Here is a 24,175-nt window from a genome sequence, read left to right on the forward strand (position 1 = left end):
ATGCTTTTCAAAATAAAGCAAGCATTCCAAACCTAAATAAACTTAGGAACATTTGCTCAGGCTGGATGAAAGGATACAGGTAATAATGTAGTTGCAACACAGGCTCAGTGTGAAAATGTACCCCCGTATACATTTCTGGAGAGCACAAATTATGTAGCCAGAGCTACATATGGCTGTATTTCGTCTTTAAAACGAACGCTATGGGGTGGTATGAAGCTGCTGATGGCTTCTGTTTCTTTTCACGCTACCAGCTGACCGCTTACTTCTATGTGGGCCAACTTTTCTGTTGTTACCAGTTTGCCCGGTAGCTCACCACGTACGTCGGTGGACTTGGAACGCAGAAAAGTTGACTGTGACCCAGGGGTTTGAGTCTGGTGAAGAACAGTTCCAGAAAGCAGGTAAAACAAAAGCACAAATAAAATAAACAGTAAACAGGGTGAGAACATAGTAAAATCTGAAAAATATGGTAAAAATCAGCCATGAGGGCTATTCTTTTTCTGGATTCCTTTTGAAAAAGCTGTTGGTTGGGTCTAGTGAAGGGGGTGGGTGGGTCAATCGATGCTTTTGAAAACACTATTGTTTGGGTTTAGGGAAAGGGGTGGGTCAACCGGTCAGTCAGTCAGTCGACAGCAGCCTCTGGTGCATTTACGCAAGAACAGCAGGCGCGAATGGCACTCGTGCAAGAAATTTGAGATCTGAAAAAGTGTACACAGTGGCCTCTAGTGAATTCTTCAGTGTTTGGACTCTAAGTGGTGAATAATAAACCACACTGAACTTAACTGAACTAAACTGAACTTAAACTCTGAAAACTGAACTGACACTGTTTCAATTCACTATAATCTTCAATTTTAAGCTGCTTTGACGCAATATACACTGTAAAAACGCTACAGAGATAAAGATAAATTGAATTGGTAAAAAACAAAAACAATTATTTCGCAGAAATAGAAAAAATAGAAAAATATAGGGGTACATACCAATAATGAGCTTGGGGCACAACTTACTTAATTGTTGGTGGTTCTGGCTGGCCCAGTTGGCAATTCTGTGTGGAGTTTTGCATGTTTGTTCTCCTGTGTTGGCGTGGGTTTACTCTGGGTGCTCCTGTTTCCCCCACAGCCGAAAGAGATGCTGTGCTGTAAATTGGCTGTAGTGTATGAGTGCATACGTGAATAAGAGTGTGTATTGTTACGAGTCCTGGGTTGTAGCTGGAAGGGAATAGTTAGCAGTTAATTTTACTGTGGTGCCCCTGATACTTAAGAGACTAAGCAGAAGGAAAATTAATGAATGAAATCACGTTTTGGCTACCATTTGATTAGAAAGTGTCACTTTTTATCTTTTGAGCAACATGATTATTATATTATTTACAATCCAGTAAACGCATATATATATATATATATATATATATATATATATATATATATATATATATATATATATATATATATATATATATATATATATATATATATATATATTTGTCTAATGGTACACTGCCTTTTTTTTAGCGAATTCTGCCGCTCCAAACAATTTAGAGAGGTCGCTGTGCATTTGGCAGTGTTTTGTTCAGCATTGTAGCCTATTTAGTGTTCATCCGTCACTGGATCCTCTGGGCGATTCAGCACCGCTCTTGTGTTCAGATCAGTCAACTCCGCCTCCACCTGCCACGCGCTCACAGTTATTGCTGGATCCGAGCTGCGCTGCGCCCGGCATACAGTACGCGCTCCTCTGCTCACAGCACGCACTTCATCTAACTATTTAAAACTGCCGTTTAAACTTATATGTAACTATTGACTTCTTATACACTTTGGCCACAACAAGAGAGATAATTACGTTTCATAAATAACGCCGTGAACAGTTTCAGAGAACACTGAACGCTCAGGCATAAACGAGTATGGACAGTTTCACACTGTTCGAGGAAAAGATGCTCAACATCAAGAAGTTGTGGATATAAACGAAAAGAAGCTCATTCCTAATATCCTATGGCTTGAAGGTGAGGTGCATGTTTTACACTAAACTATTTAATGTATTTGTATTTTTTTCCTTAAAAAAGCCACTGCTTGATTGCAGCCACTAAATTGCCTTTTTGGGTAGATGTTTTCCATTGCTTTTATGTTTGTAAAAGCAAGGCCAAAGTTAGCATAAATTACCTTTTGGGTCTAAGAAATAAAAATACGTTATCATTACTTTATCAATTGAACTAATGACACATTTACTTTAAAAAAAAAACATACAGCTTGCCAAAATGTTTTACAGGTAAATATAGCATGAATTGATCTAATGTCAATATTAACCTGCTCAAATTCAAATACTGCTAAACAACATTACAGTAAAGGATTATATTAAGTTAATCCATTAGATTAAATAAACATCTAATATTATGTAACATAAAAACCCTAATGTGCATGACATCATCAGTTTTAAATATTATAACTATTAATACTATTATTTAAACGAAACCCATATTTAAAATAAATATAATTTGGCATTTCATTGCAGATTATATGGTAACTTAAAACTTTTTTATTTATAACAACGACTTATAAAAAACACAGTACAGTTGGTTACAGTATATATATATATATATATATATATATATATATATATATATATATATATATATATATATATATATATATATATATATATACATATATATATATATATATATACACATATATATATATATATATATACACATATATATATATATATATATATATATATATATATATATATATATATATATACACACATATATATATATATATATATATATATATATATATATATATATATATATACACATACATATATATATATACACATACATATATATATATATATATATATATATATATATATATATATATATATATATATATATATATATATATATATATATATATAGTTTCTTCACTGTATTTTACAATAAAATTATTGTTCCTTCTGTAATATATGTTAAAGTAACTTAAAATAATAGCCTATAAGGTTTTAACAGCAGCATTTAAAAATAGTTCTCCAGTAAAATTCTTATCATTCTTGATGCAGTCCATGTAACACAGGACAGGATGACTTTCATACAGAGTAAATAAATGTGAGTAGATCATAAACATTGTTTATAAACAGAGAGATGAAGCTTATGTGAACTCAAACATTTTCCCGAGAGCTTTTTCGAAAGGGGGAAAAACTGATTCTGAAGACTGTTGTTTATTGATTAACAATTACATAATCACTTTTTAATTCACTCCATCTTGAGACATTTTAGTTCATGCTATTTAACACTTTAGACCCTTTAATAGAGTTCATTTAAAATATAAATAATATTAATAATAATAATAATATTAATAATATCCAGTGTTTGTGTTTCATGATGTTTTTTTCTTTCTGTACAAATACTAAGTTGCCTAATCTACAGCTGTTAAAATGAGTCCATTCACTGCATGTAAAGAATAAAATGTTCTAACTCACATACAGTACATTGATTAAATAGAGGAGATGCTGTTCATATGTTTATAGATGCTGTTTTGTGCATACCAGCAGCATGATTTTCTTTAATAGTCATCTCTGCAAGAGTCAAGTGTATGAAATCGACTCGGTTTGACATGAGGAAGGAAATATGATGAATGAAATAGTCTGTCTCCTACAAAAATCGATCTCTTGGTTAGAATGACCGCACCAAAGAATGACATTAAGCATAAAGCGCACGAGAAATACTTTCATGTGGAAAAATGAAAGACTCTCTCCCCTTGGGGCTTCTTGCGTGAAGAGGCGTGGACCGGAGAGCATTTTCTTGACATTTTCATGGAGGAAGAGGCAGACACCACAGACTGCCCTTTTGTTATTTAACAGAGCCTGCTTTTAGGGGCTTGTAGAACAGGGGGCAGTGTTTCACAACAGCTTTCAAGAACATATTTAAACCACTGAGAACAGGAAAAGCAGATAATGAACTATATTAATGCATGGAAGTTATTTGTGTTCATCAAAAATCTACCTGGGGCTTAGAATTAAAGATATCACCAATAGTAGAGGTGGTCAATGTATTGTATACTCTATGCCAGATGCTGGGCTCTGACAGGACCGTTTAATATTTGGCACATTAGTATTTGCATAGGCTGAAATACACTCGTGGATTTCTTTCATTATATTGAGAGGCAAGCAAATAAATGCTTCATTTTGTGGAACTACTGAACTTAGACAACCTATTGTAGAAGGATTTTCATTCAGCACATTATGGTATAAATATATTAGGTAGCAGATGGTGGAAAAGATGTTACGTCTTGGAAATTGGTCTCGGAAATGTCAGCACTGTGATTTTAACTGTGGTTACAACTGTACAGTACACAATGGGTTTCTATTTAAGAATGTAACAAAGGTCACTGTGTTATGCAAGACGGTGCCTTTATATCTCTATGTAATCCAGCATATGGCATATAACTCATAGGAAGATCAAGTTTAATGTATGCATTTTTGACTCAGACAAAATCTTTCATGACATTTCTAGCTTTCTGTTTACCTTGCTGCCTACAATGCGGTTCTGTTTAATTTAGATGACAGGGTAGAGACATAAGGGGCTTTAGACCATGACTAATGTTATGGATCATAACCATGGGCAAACTTAAATAACTACTGTCTCTAAAATGTGCATGCTTCAGCAAGTGCGGGCCCAGCTGGAGAGTCGTTCGGACATTTTACAACCATTTTAAGCATGCACATTTCTGGAAGAAACTTGTGTTCAAGCCTAGGGTGCACAGCACTCAAGATGCACTCAAAATACAGTATAATTACAAATTCAATTCAATTAATATTAATTCAATTAAATGTAGTTATAACAAACAAATAGCTTGATAATAATAATAATAAATGTACACTCTTAAAATGCTGTGTTGTATCAATACATTTTAAATACATTTTGAACCAAACTTAATGATTGAGTTTGTCCATATTTTACCCAATCTTGGGTTGAAACAACCCAGCATTTTTAGAACGAATACCAATAGTCATGGATTATCATGCAGATTTTGCATAAGTGACATTTGATGTCATATTTTTTTGTTCAGTAAATAACATATGTCACACAAAGCCTTTGTATGACTTCAGATGACTTGAATAGAGTGGATGAACTATGACGTCACATTGTAAGCTAATCGGCTGCTAGCATGAAACTGGTTCCCTCAATAAAATCCCCTTAGGATTTTTCCATAGGCTTTTCGAAGATTGCAAATAATAAGCTCTGTGTTCAAACACTGTTCCTTACACTTACACGTTTTGTCCAACCGGAAAATTGTCATCTGAAAATACAATTTTTAGCACTTTTGGATCTTACATGCAAACGCAAGAACTGAAAAGCTAACATTAGCCTATGAACGGACTATAGTGCCTTCAGGGTGCTCACCTGTGACGTAAACACTGCTACAGACAACTTTCCAAGCTTATTTTTAGAAATAAGGTCCATGACAAAGATTTACTCTCTCGGTTTATGTTATGTTATATTATATTATATTATATTATATTATATTATATTATATTATATTATATTATATTATATTATATTATATTATATTATATTATATTATATTCAATGCTATATATTCATTCATTTTCTTTTCGGCTTAGTCCCTTTTATTAATCCGAGGTCGCCACAGCGGAATAAACCCCCAACTTTTTTTTTTACGCAGCAAATGCCCTTCCAGCCGCACCCATCTCTGGGAAACATCCACACACACTCATTCACACTCATAAAATACGGACAATTTAGCCTACCCAATTCACCTGTACCGCATGTCTTTGGACTGTGGGGGAAACCGGAGCACCCGAAGGAAACCCACACGAACGCAGGGAAAACATGCAAACTCCACACAGAAACGCCAAGTGACCCAGCCGAGGCACGAATCAGTGACCTTCTTGCTGTGAGGCGACAGCACTATCTACTCCGCCACTGCATCGCCCCATGCTATATTTTATAAACAAATAAATACGCTAAAACACATCTGTATATAGACCTGCGTGCCTTTTGGATAGTTTTTTACATGGAAAATACATTTTTATTTGCTTTACGGTTGTTGTAAAAGTTTTAAAACTGTATGTATCAATGTGCCTACATAGTATTATCATAAGACATATTTAAATAAGTGTATCACTCGCATGCATACAGCCCGCTTAACGTTACCTTAGTAACAGACGACAGAAATGAGGCATGAGGGACAAGTCTATATGCCTGCAAGTTCCATCATGGACACAGAGCAACATTCGATATTCTTTTTTTGTCACAAAGTACAGTGAAAAGCAGCCCATACAGTCATATATGCTATACATTTTAAGGAGGAGTGCAAATATTGCAGTTATGATGGAGTTAAATGTGTTTTGGTGAAGAAAAAAAATGATGAAAAATCTATTTAAAAAGACATTTTAAATGACAAATAAAAATCATGTTAAAATGACAGTTAATATGTATGTATTTTATACACATATATTCACACGTTTGCTTTACTCAGAGCAGGGAAAAGACAGGCTGCACTGGGGTCCGTTCTTCGTACCTCGCTTAAATGATCTAAGATGATTTGGCAGATCCTGGATCTTGTAATCTTGATAACTGATCTCTGGCTAATTTGGTTCTTCAAACAAGTTGGCGAATCAGATTAAAATGTCTGGATAAACTGATCTGAGATTGCTGCGTGTTTTGTGAAGGACAGATCTATCGATCCTCGAAATCATGATCAGCAATGCCACGATTGGCTAATGGCACAGCAGCGTAATGACATCATCTGATTAATATTCAATTATCCATGTAAGCAAAACTACATAAAATTAGCAGTAAACAGTTTGTTAAATATGGTGCGCAATAACTTTACACATTTGTTGTGAGCTGCAGGCTTTACACTTTCATGTGTTAAGAGTATTCATCATGTATTTCAATGCATATCAATGTATTTAGTTCTACATTTAGAGAAGATTTTCTTTATTATAGAAGCCTAGGCCTACTCAAGTTTTTTTAAATTGGTGTAAAGAATAACTGTATAAATTAATTTAGCATTTTGATATTGGTAAAGGTGTCTGCAACTTTTGCGAAGCTTCAAATCACCGGCATATCAGCGGTCAAAACACGTGCATGACTGCATAAATGATTATCCTTTTTTAAAAAAAAGTTGAATATTGTGCATGTACGCGTTTGTATCTACAAAGTTCATATCAATCAATTTTTTTTACTTTGAACCACCAGGTGGCAGTCTTTGTACTTTTATTTCGGAGTGCAGATCGCATAGGTTTTATTAATATATATAAATTTAACTTTATTTATGTAGTTAAAAATATATATTTACTATTTTCCCAAGTGTAGATAACTACTGTAAAAAAATATCAGCATTTGGTACATACTTTCAGTATTATCTTTGCTTGAACTGACCCGATCTAATCCTGTTTATATGAAATGAACCTGCTCCCGAGCTTTGAGCTCTCAGAACTGTTGCTATGACAACAAGTCTCAGATGAGTTTTGAAGAACGAAATGATCCTGGATCATGTCAAATCGTCAATATCCAAATCCAGCTAATTGAGTAATCAATGTACGAAGAACAGACCCCTGGTAAGCAGTATCTCCATAATATCATTTAATTAAAATAAATGATCAACAAAATAATCTGTCTTGACAGTCTTTACAAGTGAAGGCATTATCTACACGCAATATGAATTCCCAATTAGAAAAATACTTCAAACTATAAAATACTCTTTATTAAAATACTTAAATTACAGACAAATCCAAATTCCCAACACAAGCGGACTGCGCTCGATGACGTATAATGTCTCCGTCACCGCCTGGAGTCCCATTTAGCAACTTGATAGCAACCGTCTTTTAAAAGAAGCGTAACCAATTTTAAAAAATCAAGAGTGTGATGTAACTGATGGGTTTTTATGTCATAGAACAAAAGTGAAAGTATCTTGAGTAAGTTTTAGCCACAAACCTTTTTTAAGCGATTTAACCGAAATCCCATTCAAAAAACCCATTGACTTTGGGACGAGGGAACGGGAACTTTTTGTTTTTGCATACAAATTGACATCATAGTTCCTCCACTCTATTGTTATGTGAACGTCACATTGATATAATTGCATCCTCATAAGTCTAGACTACCCAACAGCTTCTTCCTACAAGCTGTTAGAGCCCTCAACTCTTATCATCTTACCCCCCCCCCCCCCCAACTGAAATATTATCCACAGTCCCAGCTCCTAAAACCAGGACCCCCTTTCCTCCCCTTCACACCACATGAAAACCTCAAAACACTATGCAATTCTGAATTTGCCTTGCACAAATTAGTGGGCTTAACAAACCACCTCTAGAAAACACACAATTTAATCTCTCTGACATTTTAACTGCCACTTGCACCAGTTTTGTACCAGACACTTTCTTACAATAACTCAATCTCTCTAGGGAAAAAAAAACATTTATGAGTTCCCTTCAAAGAAGGTGAGTGGGCTTGACAAACCACCTGTAAAAACACTCTTCTCTCTGTTACACCCTGTCTAGGGGTAAAAACTGCACACACAATGCTGCTTAAGAAAATATATAAAGATTTAATTTTCACAACGATTTTCTCAAACAAAATTTGTCTCTTAAAAGAAAAGAAAAGAAAATACACTTACCTACCTAACTCCCCTTTTCACAAAAACAATCAATAAAAGAAGGTACAAAAGAAAATGGCGCCAAGCTCCCTACTTACTATGTACAAATATTTACAATCAGCGAACAAATCCAAAAAAAAGGGCAAAACAGCAGAGTAGTCAGTTAGCAGGCAGAGGTCAGATTTTCAATATCAACTGTCACAGATTTTCCTCAGGTACATTCACAAACTCCAATTCAATAAATCTCACTAACAAACACACACTTTCTTTCTATGAACGTGAACAAACCACTACCAACACAAGTGAGCTCAAGCAGCTAAACAGGAAGTGACAAAGTAAGAATTTATAGGCAGCCAGGAGTCAGCTGACTAGGCAAGGTGTGGCATCAATTGGAGCAGGGGCAGGGCCCAGCAAAGGAGCAAGCAGCTGCTTCCTGCAAAGAAAACAAATACACAGAACACTTCCCAAAATAAAAAGAGCAGAATTAATACATAAAGGGACATAACATCTCTATATGCACTGTACACCTTACTCAAACTCCATCTTAGGACTCAATAGGGAAAACAATGTTTACCCGAATATGTACCACAAATCATGTTGCGCTATTTGGTTTCTTCAACCTTAAAAGAACTTATTTGCATAATATCTTGCATTATGGTTCTCTCTTATGTTAAAATACTTGTAAAGTCTGTCTTAAGTTATGTGTATTTAAGTATTTATGTATAGACATTAGTGACTATAGTTAGATCACCACTCCAGTATTGTAGCTGAGGCTAATCGTGCCCAAGTGCACGTTACATGAAAAAAATAACATAGTAGTTTAATGTAAATAAAGTATTTAAAATATTTAAAATACTTTTTGAGCAATACTATAGGGAATTAACGGAATTAATTTGCTCTGCTACTTTTATAGTTGCAATACAATAACTATAGTAATATATACAGTATATACTCTTACATATACATAGTTTGTTTCTGTTTGGAACGGCATATTAATTGCAGTAAATAACTTAACTTAACAGTTATACCTCATGTTTCATTGGCAGTTTTCTTGAACACTATAGAACTGACTTGGATTGAAGTTGGTTCTATTTAAAAATGAAAAAAAAAGTAGGTTAGATGTAGCTATAAGCTACTTTTGCCATGTAGCTGTTAGCTTAGCTTGCTACATTTCCTACGGTGTAGCTTTTTGTGTACTTAAGCTACATTTTAAGTAGAGTAACTAATAACTTAGCTCACTACATTTTCCAAGTAGCTTGCCCAACATTGCTAATTGGTTACCTTGTATTTCATTTATGTTTATTATTTTTGTAGTATTTCATTATTTGAATTGTTTATCTTCATTTTATAAATTTACTCGTTTTCAGTTGGACTGAGTGAGTGGTCATGTGATCCTCTTTGATTAATTTAACCTGCAAGAATTGGTATAAACAGTATTCTGAGATCTCAATACAGACACATGTTGAATGCTCCTGATTATTCTACTGCTGGTTATCAGGCCAAGACGGTAAAGCAAATATTGTTTGTGTATGAAACATTTGGTTTGTTTGTTTATCTTTTTAGTCACAGTGTTCAGTAAATAAAACACATGGACATCAGTATTTGGGAAGCGTGGACAGTTTAATAACCGACCAGTAGTTACAGGTATGCTACTGTAGTTATGTATAGGTTTAAATTAGCGCTCACCTCTACTCCTGTGTTCATGTTTATAATTATGTTCATTTATGTAGCAACATGAAATTTCGTTTCACTGTATATACACACGTGTAGCAGAATGACAATAAAGCTTAACTTGATTTGAACTGACTTGATCACTTTCTTTAATTAATGATTGACAATTCATAATAAACTGTTAAACAAATGCCTAACCCACAAATTTATTTATAATTTATTTAATTTATATATATATATATATATATATATATATATATATATATATATATATATATATATATACACATACATACATTACACATTTTTATTAATCAGAAAGTACATACAGATATCATAAATGTAATGCATATTAATGGAATGATAGAATCCAAGTGTTTTCTTTGATTCACATTCAGCAATGCACAAACATAGACCATATGAAATAAAATGCATCATGCATTACAGACAAGAATCACACTGCTTTTTGAGACCCTGGAGCGGCATGAGAATATGAGTAAGCAAGTTTATATTTTTGTCCTTAAATTGGCCCTTTTATGCTTTTTATTTTAATTTCTTAATTAAAAACATGTTTATTTAAATTTATTTTATTATTTTAAAAGCAGACAAGTGAATTTGTAATAACTATTGAAAAATCTAAGAAAGAAAGAGGTAAATAATGTGCCGTCAAATGTATAAAAATGAAACACAAGGCTACACTAAAAAACATTGAGTTATTAATTTAACCCAATGGTTAAGTTAAAATAGTTTATGCTTTGCTGGCTTATTTTGAACCCTTATTAGGTTATTAATAAGTCAACCAGTTGGGTAATTTTTTTTTTTTATTTCAACAGTCAACTGATTTAACTGACACAGAACAACTGTAATAATATGCATATGTAATGTTATTTTTGTGTTATAAAGTTTATTTTAGCTCAAATGCAAGAAAAATGTTTATTTTTAATCAAATTACTTCACATATATCACATATATCACAGTACTTCACAGGCGATCTACTGTATATACAGATAAAAGCGCTTTCTCTACCTCCATGTTCATTTCTACAGTTTTTTTTTTTTTTTTGAGATTTGAGATATTAGTGGTTAAGCCACTTTATGGCAAAATAACCCAACAAACTAGTTATTTTTGTAACCCAAATTGTTGGGTTAACCATAACAACTCAATGAATTGGGTTAAAATAAATAACCCAACAGCAGATTGGTGCCAAAACAACCCATCATTGGGTTAACTGTTGGGTTATTATTAACCCAACTGTTTTAAGTGAGTACTTATAGCTCAAAAGGCAAGATATCCTCCGTTTGCTGTCCACAAGTGATTTTATATTTATTTAGAAAGCATTACACATACAAGTAAACGGTCTACTTTGGTGTTTCAAATACCTTTTAACAAAATAAAATGTAAAAATATAGTGAAATAGTCATTTACTGCAACGCATATAAACAAAAGATTAAAACATTTAAAATAAAACATTCTGACATGTAAAAAATAGAAAAAAGTGCCAATACATTCATTCAGTTTTTTAAATTCTATATCTTTAATACGCTACTCTAAAGCCTGTGGAAGCCTGAAACCATTAACTTAAAAAAGCATAATGTATAATGCTAGTGCTGCCTCTATGGTGGTACACTGGGAAGAAGACTAAAGGCCGTTATGCGATTGGCTGTGAGATGCTTCATGTGACCAGGTTAATGTTATGCTTGTTCCAGTTGAAAGACTCTCTCTATAGTAAGATAATCTTTGGCTCCATCAACCAAATCTTATTTACAGTATCAAATAAGAGACAAACAAAATTTGCATGGCAATCCCAAGATTTAAAGCATAAACATTACTATTTACAAAATCTATATAAAATGACCCCTAATTGGTATTTTGTTGCTCACTGAGACACTGAAATATTCTTTTTATGGCAATTTTTGATATTTAAACTCTTGTTACACTGAATGTCATTTTATTTGGTGTCTTCTTTAAACCATGGTAAAAATGTATCATTATTACTCAAGACCAGGGGTCACCAAACTTGTTCCTGGAGGGCCGGTGTCCTGCACATTTTAGCTCCAACCCTAATCAAACACACCTGAATGAGCTAATCAAGGTCTTACTAGGTATACTTGAAACACCCAGCCAAGTGTGTTGAGGCAAGTTGGAGCTAAATCCTGCAGGGACACCGGCCCTCAAGGACCGAGATTGGTGACCCCTGCTCAAGACAAAATGTAATATACAAAGACACCTACAGTAAATGTAACGCTTTATTACATTTCATGCAGGAAACACCTTTTTGTCTTTAACACATATGCTAGATTAACAGGAGAACAACAATTATATCAGTTAACTATTTGTCTTAAACCCTTTTTTGTCTTTAACCCATATGCTAACAGTTAAATCAGTTAACAAACACCTACAAACCCACCAAGAACAAATATTAACTATAATGCACAAACATCAACAAGATTACAACACAAAAGTCCACATAATAAATCTTATGAATCTATTCTAACAGACCATTAAAATAAAATATGAATTTGTTCATTTGCATAATTTGAGCAGATTACTGGCAAAACTGATTTCTCTCTTTGTATGCTCACCTTTATGTGAAAACCGCATATATTTGACACTCTTAACAATGTACTTTGGGTTTGTAATCATAAGTTGTTTTCTGGTAGATTGTTAGGAAAAAGGATCGCAATTGACCCTTGACCTTTCACTAACAAACACACAAAAAAAGGATCGTGTCCACTAAAGGCTTGATTAATGTGTTGCATCTTTTACATGTTAATGGCATGAAGCTAATTACCTAAGGTTGCATTTATCATCATGTCCTGTTTTTATTACGGATACATTTTGCACACAGCCTTTCCCGGTTAAGAAATGCTGCCTTTGGCTTTGATCATTTAAAATAAAAATTGGAAGATTAAAGATTAATTGTCTTGTGCATTTTTCAGTAAAGAGAGTTGTTTTTAGTAGTAAGTCTCTAGCATGCACTTTCAAGATGAAGGTACATTTAATTATGTATATTAATAGCTTTGTTAAATAACTATAGTACTCCAACTTTTTTCTGAATGCATGTATATTTTATTCTAACGTGGCTATTTTATTAAAAGTGCAAAGCACTTAAAAATGGCACAGTTTTACCATGATTTAAAAAAGACACTCACTAAAATGACATTCAGTGTAACAAGAGTTACAAAAATTACCAAAAATATCATAAAAAGACTATTTCAGGACCACGGTGCTGCCACAAAATACTAATCAATGGTCAATTTAAAATCTTTATGCTGTAACACTTTCTCTTTCCCTGCATACCATTCAGAATATGCACTCACTCATGAAATGGTAAGGTTTATAATCAAATTAATACAAATTAAACCTCTTTAACATTACTAAATGTACATGCTGAATCACTATGTGTTGGTTTGCATTATTTCAGTTTTAAAGTTCAATTTCAAATGGTTTATTTTATTTTCAAGATCTGAGGTGAACTATCTGCTGCTGCTTTCAGTAGTACGGCAATAAATGTCATGTAAAATGGCATTCAAACTCACTTTATTAACATTGAATACTGAATAAAGCACATGAGGTGTACCTGAGGTGATCATTGTCAGTTTTCTGTTGTTCACCTGTGTGAAATGGAAGCTGTTTCTAATATTTCATTTCAAGGTGTTGTTTAGAACAAAAACTCCTTTAAAATGGAGAATATTCCTTTTATCGCATGCCATTGCTTTTATTTAGAACACAACTTAAATCAGCCTTTAGGCTCGATCGTCAGACTTACTCCTTTTTGGTCTTCGATCTGGCAACCAGTGCTTGCGTTTGTTTTGACCCAGGAATGTAATACCTATTTTAACCACTGGGTGTCAAATGTACACACTGCACCTATAACTATTGGTAGTCATGATGTCTTCTTCTTTTTCTTCTGTGTGTGACATGTGCTGTACCTCCCACACACAATCCGACATGTGCACACAGGCCTGTAGCCAGCTTGGTGAAAGGGGTGGTTCTTTTTTCTCAAAAAGTGAACTTTTTGCCATTATATGTCTCATTTTCTATTTAATTGTGAAATTTGAATATTGCATTTTAATGACATTTTAAGCACTATTCTAAATTACCTTGTCGGATGGTCATCATAATCACACTTTGACTATTTTAGCCAAAATAGAATTCAAATCAGTTTTGATATGGTCCGTTTTTGGTGCTTCACACCTTTTTATTGTACATTTTTTTGTATCAAGAATAAGGTCCAAGATTTGAAATAAAAGTTACTTGTAAATGGGTTTTTTTTTAACGATACAGTAGCAAAAGATGACTTCATATATGTCAGATTGTATGTTTTCCTGCACAGCTTGGACAGTTGGACTCATGAAAAATATTTGTTATTATTGGCCAAAACTGATTAGCTGAAGTTGCACTGAAGCAACAGCCAACAGAGGATTCTGCTTGGTCTTAAAGCCTTTTTCGATGGCTTATTTTCATCATTATGTCATAGCAGTCAAAATAGGACAAATGAGCTCATGTACGGAACAAATTCTGCACTTTTGTCAGTGACGGATCTGTCTTCCAAACCACCCAAACCCCTCCTAGCTACGGGCCTGGAACATAGATAATAGAACATTGATAATGTAAAGTCTGGATACTGGCCAAAATCCGATTATATTTTGTTTAAGCTGTCTTAGACCTTTAACTCATCAAAGGAATCTAGATAAAGCGTTTACACTACATTACACATATCAGCTTATTAAGCATAATCGGCTAAAGAACGTGCACAAACTTTTAAAACCAAAGACTCTTTAAGGCAAGTCATTTCACTTAGCGGCCATCTTTGAAACGCCTCTCGGGGTGTATGCTCGGGTATTCTGTCTGAATGGGGAAACATCAAACTCTCCAAAACTGTTTGTCAAGCTTACAATTTTAATACAAATTTGGAATCACCAATAAAATTAAACGTTTGTCTCATAAGTTTTACATTATCATCCTCTGGATAATGCTTCGTCTGATCGCGCTGGTCTTCTGAAGTAATTCACAACTTGGTCTTGATGGAGGATCTCCAAGTCTGTGGGCGTTTGAGTAGTTGCTGTCATGTGACGTGCGTTTGACAGGACAGACTGTACCTCACGTTCGCTTCATACAGATTACAAAACCAAAAAAACTTTTGATGTCAAGTGCGCTTGGTTCATTTAAAAGCTTCAAGCTTCATGTGTATATGTTTGTTATGCCTTAGAAGCAAGTATTTGCTGAGATTCCAGTGTGTTTGTTGACCACCAAACTGTCATAAAAGCACACGTCTGATCCAAGCTTATCCCCAAAGAAATGTCAGTTTATAGCGATTGATGATTGGCTCCTATACTAGTAGGCGGGGCTTCATTCGCCATATTGTCCATTACACTTTTTCCCATTCAAAACTATAGCAGGGACATGTCTTGTGTATTCTATAGTCTTTGTTAAAACTCAATGAAGGTTTAAAACATAAATATGATTTTTATATGAGTTTTATATGAATGGTCAGAATGATTCCCATCTTCATTCTAGAAGTTAATCACGTTAATTAAGCAATAATGAAATCGAAGATAATTATTCTGCATTAAGGACAGCTGTTTGCATAGCTTCTCAGTGAACTATGACACTGGATATTAAAAGTTGGTAAGTTACACCTGAGGGCCTTAAAATGGCCACATTTAATCATTTTTTTTTACTTCATTGGTTTAAATAATTCATTAAATAATTCATTCTGCAGGCGATTCCATAGTCATGTTACTATTCACGTTGAATCAAACTGTGTTACACAAGGGTGCTGGAGAACAGGGTTGAGGATCCAAATGCAGGTTTATTACAAGAATGATCAGACAGGCAACGGTCAACAGGGTCAAACAGATACATACAGAGAATCCAGAGTCGTTGTCGAAGAACAGGCGAATGGTCAGTCCCAGCGGCAAGCAACATAAAACAAATAGACATAGCAGGGGTCAAACAGTTTACAAGATACAGCACCGATGTGTTTGTGTGTGCTGTTTATATAGTCCTTGAATCAGTCTATGAATACCTTAAGCCGTGTGTCTTTGTGATCAGCAGAAAGCAGAAACTGGTGTGTGCGAGGTGCATGTCAGGATTTGCAGTTCTTTAATGTGGTGTGTGTGTGTGTAGTTCTCCAGCGATCCACAGGGATTCGATTGGTGGAGGTTGTGACACATTCCAGTTTATTCTTCTGCTTATTCAACAACTCTTATGGTGATTTTTTCATCGGGGTATATTTGGAGTTTCGCACTAGGCCTTCAGAGAATTACTACTGATCACAAAACTGTGCTTCCCTGATAAGCTGTGCATGACAATTGCAGCTTTTTCCCCTAAATTATGTTTATAATTTTAATTAGATTTATTGATTTACTTGATTTATTTATTTAACATGCTACACAACATTGTTTTGCTTTGACACCAGCCAACTGCTGTATAAAAAGGGGGTGTTCCAGACCCACATCATCATCCGTTTTATGACATTTCACGATCTGCCATGGCAGGAGAGGTCTTGCTTGACCCTTGAGACACGGTGACACCTTCCTATACAGGAAACAGGCTTGAGACGCGGTTGTTAGGATACAGCATGGGCACACAGTCCTAATGAGCTCATCTGAGGCTTGTTATAGTGCTTCTCTGCTGCTGCTCTCCAAGAAGCAGACGTTTCTCCAGTTTCCCTAATGGTTGCTTCAGAATGAGTGAGTGCTGGAACCGACAGAACTGGAACACTGGAATAATGTGGGTTTGACACACGGCGATTCTTGCATCAGTGTTTTCTAACAATCACAGCATTGTACTGTGTGCTTATTTAATTCTGATTATATGGAGAATCTTTGTTCCATTAAAGCTTTGATCACCTGTGGGTGGAGTAGACACTCAGACTGTGGCCTTTTGGGTAAATTGATTTTTTTTCTTCCATCATGAAATGCCAGGGTAGTAATTTTAGACCATGCATAAAAATTAAATCACAAAAACCCTACGAATCAATGCATAATATGTCCAGACATAATTTCTTTCTATTGCATTTTATTATTTTAAATGTAATTTTATTATTCATTCATTCATTCATTCATTCATTTTCGTTTAGGCTTAGTCCCCTTATTAATCTTGTTGCCATAGCAGAATGAACCACCAACTTATCCAGTATATGTTTTATGCAGCAGATGCCCTTCCAGCTGAAACCTATCACTGGGAAACACCCATACATTCTCATTCACACACATACACTACGGACAATTTAGCTAACCCAATTGACCTGTACTGCATGTCTTTGGACTTGTGGGGGAAACCGGAGCACCCGGAGGAAACCCACACGAATGCGGGGAGAACATGCAAACCACACAGAAATGCCAACTGACCCAGCCGAGGCTTGAACCAGAGACCTTCTTGCTGTGAGGCGAGAGCACTACATAGTGCCACCTTGTCGCCCTAATTTTATTATTATTATTATTATTATTATTATTATTATTATTATTATTATTATTATTGTTGTTGTTATTATTAGTTTTTGTCAAAGTACAAATGTTTCTTTAAATGACTGGCCTGCAAAGAGTCCTGACCTTAACCCAATAAAACTCATTTGACATGAATTAGAGTGGAGACCCACAAAACCTTCTCATTCAGCATCAGTTCTTGACCTCACAAATACAATTCCATAGATATATACACTAGATGTTGCTTATGTTATTGTTGTCTATTAGAAGGAATGCATCAATATAGCTGCCATTTTGATACAGGGTATTGCTCCTTTGAAGTGAATGTGGTTGCAGTGGCAGACTGGGCACCTGGAGCCATAGATATATGTATATACTGTATATACAAATATCTATGATCGGGAGTTTTCCCGGTGGTCAGTATGCAAATTGTTTTTTTTAGATTATGAAAATTACAATTGTACATCACTTTTCTACATCGATGGATAAGGGATCGCACAGGCATTGTGATAAGGAGCATGTGTTTGTGTGCATGGAAATGTATTATCCTCTCTCTCAGGAACAGGCACTGTTATGTTATCGGGCACGCTTATAAGTTATTTTAAAAAACAACAAACGTTCACTTAGCTGAAAATGAAACTAGGTTCTACAATCAGTGTTTTGTTATCATATTTCAATTACATTTTTGCTGATTTTATTCAAACAAACTAGCCTACGCCTAGAATTTTGTGCAAGTTGGTGCTACTTTGCCTAATGGTTAGTGCAGCAAGTGACTGTATTATCATCAATAACACTTGTTGAGCACAAAATGTAAAAAAATGAAATCTTACCTATGAAATGTTATGCTTTTATGCTTAATTTTCTTTTTTCTCTCATTACTACACCCGTAGGGAGTGCAAAATTCCAGCATTTTCAGATTGGCTTTGGTTCTGACTAGTGCGGTTGAATGACATTTGTCCTGGAAGCACTGTACAAATATGGCGGCTGTATTGACGCATGCTCTGGCCCCGTATGTGATATCTAGTGTATATATTTATGATGCACTTCTAGAAGAATGGTCAAAAATTTCCATAAACACACTCCCAAACCTTCTGGAAAAACTGTCACAGAAGAGTTAAAGCTGTTATAGCTGCAAAGGGTGGGTCAAATCCATATTTTATCCATAAACCCTACAGATTAACTTTGGTATGTCAGTAAACTTTATGTGCATTTAAAAATGGATGTCCTAAAACATTTGGCAATGTAGTGAATCTTAAAATGACAATAGGTTAAATCATTAGTTTCTTTCCCTGACACTTACAGTGTATGTTAACTGTTATAGATGTTGAATTATCATTTAAAGATGTTTTAATGTCAAAATATTAGATCAAAATCTGTGCTTTTTTAATTGCTTCACCTTTCTGAAAAAAGATTTAATAGCATTTCCATGATGTCGTTTTAAAATTCATGGTGATTTACAGTATAATGAGCGTTATCATAATCTCATTTATCTAACAGCTTGTTCGGTGAAAAAGCTATTTATATTAACCTCCATTTCAAGGTTGAAGGGGAGAATCCGGCAAAGCTCAGTATTTTCTGTGCTGGTAACTTAATCCAGCTATAGGGCATACAGGGGGAAATGTGTGGTCAGTGTTTTTTTGCTGTGTGAATTGGAAACACTGCACCGAGTATTTATTATATGGGAGCGTTTAAAATTTAGAGATTAAGAAAATTGCTTATTGATTTTGGCTTTTCAGTAGCGATAATCCACATTTATCAAGCTAGATTCACACGCAGTGTTAAATCGAGAAGGTCAGTTGTGCTGTTGTAAAAATATAGTTTTGTATGTGACTTACTTGTGATTTTTAAACCGAAACACTGAATATTCCTTTAGATTAATATGAATTTTCAAAGTATTATCACACTTGATTGTATTATTAGTGCAAATCTCACAATTTATATTTCCCCGCTAATGCATTTTTAACAAAGCATGTAAATGTCATGGCACAATGAGCGTTATTATAATCTCATACTTCCAACAGCTTGTTCAATGAAAAAGCCATTTACATTAACCTTCTGTCTTGAGGTTGCTAGGCTGTATCAGGCAATTTCTTTACCATTTTGGAAAACAATTCACCTCGGGATCACATGAACGCAGAGAACTGGAGAGTCATTATGTCTTGGTGTAACGTGCAGGGTCAGCATGGGTGACGCTTCTTATATTGAATCAAACTGACTGCTTGTGGTTAAATGTTAAGAGATTTCCACCTTTTCATGTAGGTCACTGTGCTCATTGTAGGTTCAGGTACGGCTCCCCGTCTAACCGTAGCAGCGAAGAGAAGGCATTCAGAAAATGTCTATTGGATGAATTGTATAATTTAGCCATTCGGCGGTATGAATGCAGCCATGCTTCCGTGTCTGGCACAAATGCCCATAGGTATGATTTGATGTCAGGAGGAGCAGGTGGATTTTCAAATTTAATTTCAATATCAATAGGTTGAAAGGAGCCATTTTCAATATCCATTTCTCTTGTAGCTTGTCTCATCGTGTGTTTCGAGAGGTAAGCATGCAATATATTGTATTTTATCTTGAAAATGTAAGACCTCCTTTTACTTTTTTCTCATTTTTCCAGATAGCATTTTTTTTTGGTACTACATCCTATTTTTTTGTAGCATTTAGAGTTTATGCATCCATTTACAGAGCCTTTCCTATATTTGTGTGTATGACTTTATCAGCTAAATGTATGAAAACTCCTCGCTCCTGATCCCACATCACGCTTTAGCACCTGCAGATTTATCCTTTCCATGCATCTCGATATGGTGAATTTAGCAAAGCCCTTGTCATTTCAATAGGAAAGACTGTCAGTCAAGAGCCTTAAATATTGAATGGCCTGGTAACTTAATCCACCTAGGACATGCAGGGGAGAATGGTGCTGTCAGTTGCTTTTCACAATACGTTCTGCTTGCCATACACAATTTATAAGGATGTTTGTATATTACGTTCAAAGATTAGAAAGGGCTGCTTGCTGATTTAGATTTTGCTCATACTGTGGTTTCCAATCACATGTAACCGCAAACTGCAGATATAACATTCAGATTATGGAAGGGTGTGAATTACAGGGGCTAGCAAATCTGAACCAGTATAACAGTAGGAAAAAATGAAGTTACTCATCTTCTTGACATATTCAAAACTAACTGACTTTCTTTCACCAGTAGACCACTAAATAATCTGTTCAGTGAAATGTTCACAGTTCTCATTTCCATAAGGAATTTTCATAAATGACAAACAAGCATTTTCATATTCAATACAGTGTTCATGTAATCAACAAAAATAAGGGTGTAAAGTATCTGTTGCCAATAGCTTGACACAAACAGAATTTTGGGAGTCGATTCAAATGTTATCACTCGATTGAATGGGCATTATCCATTATCAGATTATAGATATGGGCCAGTAGGGGCCTTCTGCACCTACTAGTAGGCTTAGAAGGCTGTTATCATCCATCCACATGGTTAATCAGTTATAGATCACATATGTGGCCGAAGGTTAACAAAAATTATTTATATTATTTATTAAATTTCCCATTAATTGTATTTTATTAACATCTACCCCTACCCCAACCCTAAACCCAACCATCACAATAATGTAAAAACAAATCTGGATCTGAAATCTTCTCTATTAGTATAGCTGATTAATCATGTGGATGAATGATAACAGCCTTCTGAGCCTACTAATAGGTTTCTGGTTTCCAGTAGTCATCCCTCTGCTCAGCTCTTCTTCAGAATCTGTGTGCTGTATAAAAAAAATGCCAAACAATAAAACAATCTTTACAATTCTTTCTTCACATTACAAAATCTGAAAGACTAAAGCTTAAAGACGTAATCACAACATGTACACCAAATCTTATTTACCTACAATTTATTACTTGTGTGATGGCTTATGACAATTTGTAGATTAGTTGTAGTGAAAATTGCAGCTCCACTTGATTTATCAACACCAAACACCCCACACTGCCTGAATTAAATCTTTGAAGAAAAGAAAAAACTAAGCCAAACACATTTAATAAAAAGTGTACACAATCAAGATTAGATTAGATTAGATTAGATACAACTTTATTGTCATTACACATGTACAAGTACAAGGCAACGAAATGCAGTTTCGGTCTAACCAGCAGTGCAATAGCAGCAAGTGCAGGATACAGGTATAAGTTATAAAGTGCAGTTATAGAGTAGATCAGATCAGAGTAATCACTAGCTCTTTGAAATATAAATTTACTGAAATGCTTCAAAATTATTTGTCTCCTGTTGATTAAATATTTGCTTACTGTATGACAGGATATATTTAGTAAAATCTCACCTGTTGTAGGTCAATCTGACCTCTGGGAATGTGCCGCAACCTTTAAAATGAGAAAATCAAATTTGGCCCAATTATTGTAAATTTTAGGTCTTAGATATTTGACTACTGTACTTTTATGAATGGAAACACTAGTGAAATCTCACTTTAATAAGTTAGTCTGCTCTCTGGGAACAACCTTTAAAATGAGACAAGTACATTTAAATGAATTACTGTTAATATTTATATTAAAATACTTTTTTACTGTACATTAATGGGAGATCCATTAAAATCTATATACAAATACCTGTAGTAGATATGTCAGGGAACTGTAAAAGTACCATTTTATGCACATATTGAGATATTGCAAATTCAAAAAACATAAAAAAAACCCCACACATTTAAAGAAGCATTACTTAACGAATGTGATGATTGAACAATTAAAATATCTGGTGAAAAATATTCCATGTATCTGGCTTTTTCTGGTGTTTAAGTGGCAGTTGTCAAACCGACTTAATGGTGCATATTCCGCACCTGCTGGATTGGAAGTATGGGGCACAACTTAAAGGACGCTGGTTCAGCATATGTTTTTAAGTTGAGTCGGCAAGTTAACAACTTTGTTGTTTCTACTTACCAAATCATGTTAAAAAACTAAAATGCAGAATCGCGTGTTACAGTGCAGACAGCAAGGTTCACGACTTGTTCAAATCCTAGAAAAAAAGCCTTTAAAATACTAATAAATCTCAACCAAAGTTAATTCCAAAATGCCATTTTAGAACCAGTAATGGATGGCTGACAATAATACAGTCCAGAGCTTTGGTTGTTGTTGGGAAATTTGAAACTGCTCAAATAATTTAGTGATATAGAACTGTGATGCCTTCAAGATCTGCCCAAAACAACTTCTGAAAATAAATGTACACCTTAGAATAATCATCAGTGTGACAAGCATTCAAGCAAGCATTCTACAGCCCAGTAGTATAAGGAATAATTGACAGGCCATTGAGTTATTAGAAAATTATAGATTTTTTTTTTTTCATTTATTTGATTTCAGTGATTTATTTCTGACATTCACTAGATTATAACCAATCAATCAGAATCAAACATCCAACAGCTCTGCAGCATAACAATGAAAGAAAAAAAAAAATAGTATCATGATTAGTAGAGTACTGTATGGTATAGCCACAAGAACCCACAATCAGAAATCTAGCTGATTATTTAATTGATTTAACTCTTAATACTTTATATATATATATATTTTTTTTTTTTTTTTTTTTTTTTTTTAAATGTATTTAATTATTTGTTACCCAGGATCACAAAATCTCATGATGCACGGGTATATTTTTGGGAATAGCCATTCACTGTATAGGTTAAAATGATCATTTCCAGATTTTCAAAATTGTATTTTGCCAAATATTGTAATATCCTAACAAAGTATACCCCAATGAAAAGCTTATATTTTCTGTTTTCAGCTAATGTATAGACCAATTACCAACCTACGTCACACGGGTCCCCGGTTGCAAAAAAATACACAGGCTGCAATAGTAAAGATGTCGTGTTGTGAGGTAGGATGCCAAATATGACTTAACTTTTACCATACACCACACTGGTTTTATGCTAACTGCAGATGTCTTTGGCTAAAAGGGAGCAGAGTTAAGTGTGAACCAGGGGCGTTGCTAGACATAAAGCTCTACCGGGGCACGTACCCCCTTCGCCCCTACCCCCGCCCATAAATATATATATTTATTTATATATATATATAAATACACTATTATTCACTATTATTTTGAAGAATAATTGTATAATAATAAGAATACTTTTATTTATAATATAATATATCATATTATAAATAAAAGTATTCTTATTATTATACAATTATTCTTCAAAATAATCTTAAATGTAATTGGAAAACAACTGGAGTGATGCTAAGATCATTTAAGAAATTACTTTTGCATAAATATTAATTTCATTTGAATTAAATTCTATAGACAATTCAATAAAATAAAAAAAAAAGATGTCATAGGATTATCTGTTGTAGACTTGACACATGGCAGATAATTAGGTTTGTTAAGTCTTACCTCCTGACTCCTCATCCCTCCTTTTTGCTTCATACAAAAAAATCTATCAGGAGGCATGCTTAGTAAGATCACCATCATATTG

At 34.3% G+C, this 24,175-nt stretch overlaps 1 protein-coding gene across 1 annotated transcript in view; it reads left to right on the plus strand.

Moving 5' to 3' along the window:
* The first annotated feature begins 1,725 nt into the window (after positions 1-1,725).
* Positions 1,726-24,175, plus strand: part of drd2b (dopamine receptor D2b) — a 110,994-nt gene continuing 88,544 nt past the window's right edge. Inside the window, exon 1 of the mRNA XM_056458572.1 lies at positions 1,726-1,987. The gene's annotated coding sequence lies outside the window, so the exon portion shown is untranslated. The remainder of the gene's footprint in view (positions 1,988-24,175) is intronic.

This window comes from Danio aesculapii, chromosome 5 (assembly GCF_903798145.1).
Source record: "Danio aesculapii chromosome 5, fDanAes4.1, whole genome shotgun sequence".
Lineage (NCBI taxonomy): Eukaryota > Metazoa > Chordata > Actinopteri > Cypriniformes > Danionidae > Danio > Danio aesculapii.